A 3,177-nucleotide genomic window follows, 5' to 3' on the forward strand; every position below is an offset into this window, starting at 1 on the left:
GGTATTATGTCACAGTTCTGAGTGGTTTTGGTTGTATCCAGACCATCTGTATTAGAATAACTAGGGGGTGGGATCTGCTGATGTCACACATGCTGTGGAACGTTTAAACCTGAATTTCTCTAACACTAGATTCAGTTACTTTCTTTCTCTCATTCTTTGTCACATCCTCCCCTCCTTTGCCCTCTCTGTTTTCTCTATCCGTTCTTTTACATTCCTTGGTGAATCGTTAATCCTTTTACAGCCTTGAGACTTTATTACTGTAAGCAAAATTAAGTGCAAAATCAGAATCTGCGAGACTTTCCAGAGACTGGAAAATAAACAGTAAAAAATACTGACCAACTCCCACCCAAAAAAAGTTTCACTTGTTCTCAGCATTCAATAGAACCATACCCAAAGCCAAACAGAGGTCTTATACTGAATAGAGGGCATGTCTGCAGGCAGGGAGGTGGCAGTTGACTGGCCTAACTACCCCCATATTTATCAGATTTTCTGGGGTGCCTATTTAATATCTATCTCTCTCTCGCTCTCTCTCTCTCTCTCTCTCTCTCTCTCTCTCTCTCTCTCTCGCTCTATATATATATATATATATATATATATATATATATATATATATAGAGAGAGAGAGAGAGAGAGAGAGAGAGAGAGTATTTATTATTTATTTATATAAAAACAGGCAACAACAGTTTGATACTCTGTTTATGATATAGTTATTTGGATTATTATATGGATATTACACTATAATTACTTCTACAATTACAGTGTAACAGTGGTATGTAAGTGGTTATGTAAAGTATTACTCAAATATCTGTTAATCAGGTCAATTAAGAGAGTTGGTGAACTTGATTAGCTAAGGTTTGTGCAGTGGTATAACATTGCAAATCCGCACAGCTTGTAGAATCTCTTCATTAAAAGGAACTTATGAACATTTCATGTTATCACTGCACTGGAATTCTCTTACATCTAGCCATTCAAAGGGTACCTGACCAAAAAACTACATGTAAAAAAATGTTCGTGAATTAGTACCTGCATGTTAGAACTTTTGGCAAATCTGCCACACCTTTAGCCAGTTTGACTTCATGTAGCTCCTCAGTTAACAATGTTTGTCTGTGCTAGAATTAAATATCAGATTGGCATATGGATATCTGTATGTGATTTTCAGTAGAGTGTTTAGTGCTTGCAGTTTTATTGACTTGGAACATGACAGTTTATTGCACTGCCTATACAAGCTCAGTCCTTCTGTCTGCACTCTATACTATTTCAAGCATGGATATAGATCTTGTGGGTGTTTTCCATACAGTGAAACAATTTAAATAAGTTTTCTTTCAACTGAAATGTCTCATTTGCCAAGTACTTCAATAGGAACTCCCAGAGAGCTAAGAATATTTCTAAGTGGATTAGTTTACTGTTTGCAACAATCTTGCAACACTTGCATAATCAAAAGTTCAAACATTCACAGGAACAGATGAAAAATCTGAACTATTATATTTTATTTTATTTAAAAGGTCAAATGAAACGTATGTTTTTTTCTTTTTTTAAAGTGCAATAACATTTAAAAAACAAGATCCATCTGGATGTCTGGACCTCATCAAAAATTTCTTTCTGAGAAGTAAACTACTCAATGTCCCCAGACATGTAGTATATCCAACAAAACCAAGTAAAATATTTTATTGTGGTATACCAAAGACCAGCCTTTGACTATGGTGATTATGATTTATTCATGTCTTCATTGACCTAATTTCGTCTGACCTAGCTTTAAGTTAATGTTTCCTCTATATTTCGTAGTTGCATTTTTTGTTAAAAGAGATGGACAAGTTCTAACACATAGTAAAAGCATGAAGGTTGTGTCCTGCCTGTATGACAGTACATGCAGTGGCCCTCTGTGATAGAACAGATGTTAAGTAATCAGTATTGTTGATGGGGTTGCAGGTAAACAACCACTAAAGACACTGTTACACAATAGATATTTACGACAATAAATGGAATAGCTATAAAGAGTACCACATCCACCACTGATTGGTCCACACATTCAAATGGAACGCCAACACCAATTTAGACTGAAGTCAGTAATGATGCATCAGGATTTAATTTGGGTTGGAATTTAATCCACAGTGACAGGATTATAATTTATTATTGGCAAATATTACCCATTTGGACAGAGGGTAGTTATGTTCAGCCTTATTATTTGATCCTGAGGATTCTGACATTATTTGATCGTCATGATTTTCCACTGCTCTCACTTCTGGCTTCTTCTTTTTTCACATCTTCTTCTGTCATCTTGTCCAGCAATTTCTCACAGTCATTTAATAAGTTCCACTCATCAAACTGCATGAGGGTGCATCTATGTGTAAGACCATTTGGCAGATAAATCCCATGAATGGTTCTGTAAAGACAGAGCTGCTCTTAACAACAGTCACTAATTTAACAGATACTTTAACAGATGTTTCCCTAAGTGGTGAAAATCCTGCCAGGGACACCTGGAGATCAGTTTAAAGTAAGCATCCTTCAGGAGCATGGCTTGTAGGTATTATGCTACTTGTTTTCTGAGGGCTTGACTAATGTATTTAACTGAGTACAACCAATGCAGTATCTCCTCTTCTTCAAAAGCACAGGGGAAAGTTAATACAGGTGGAATCCAGGGTCCGCAAGGCTGTGTTCAGACAATACCTCATGCTAACTGACCATAATACATCTATACATAATTCATCCTACTGTGTTTATCAAAGAAGGTTGGACTGTATGACAAAGTGTCACTGTACATTCCCAAGCAGCTAAACCAGTCTCGAAGGGTGAAGTGAGGGTGAAGAGACCATGCTGATCGATTGACTAACACATGGTCATGCAGATGGTTACTGAATTCTTGAGAACTGCAGGCTATAGACACATGGCACAACTGGAATCTGAACCTTAAACAGTAGAGCAAATGTTTGTACATGGTCAACATATTCTTCAAGCACGGAATGTGTTTAGTGCACAAATATGCAACAGAAGCTTGTAATACTTTACTGAAGAGCATTGTAGCAGGCTACATGACACATAAGTGCTTCATGACAGCGAACATAAACATACATAAATATTTATAAATGCTTATTCTAACAAGCATCAGCTCTCATAAAAGCTGCTTTTACAAACATTGATGTCAAGTTGACATAACTATGTCAAGTGACATATTTTGGTAAT

This window comes from Electrophorus electricus, chromosome 25 (assembly GCF_013358815.1).
Source record: "Electrophorus electricus isolate fEleEle1 chromosome 25, fEleEle1.pri, whole genome shotgun sequence".
Taxonomy (NCBI): Eukaryota; Metazoa; Chordata; class Actinopteri; order Gymnotiformes; family Gymnotidae; genus Electrophorus; species Electrophorus electricus.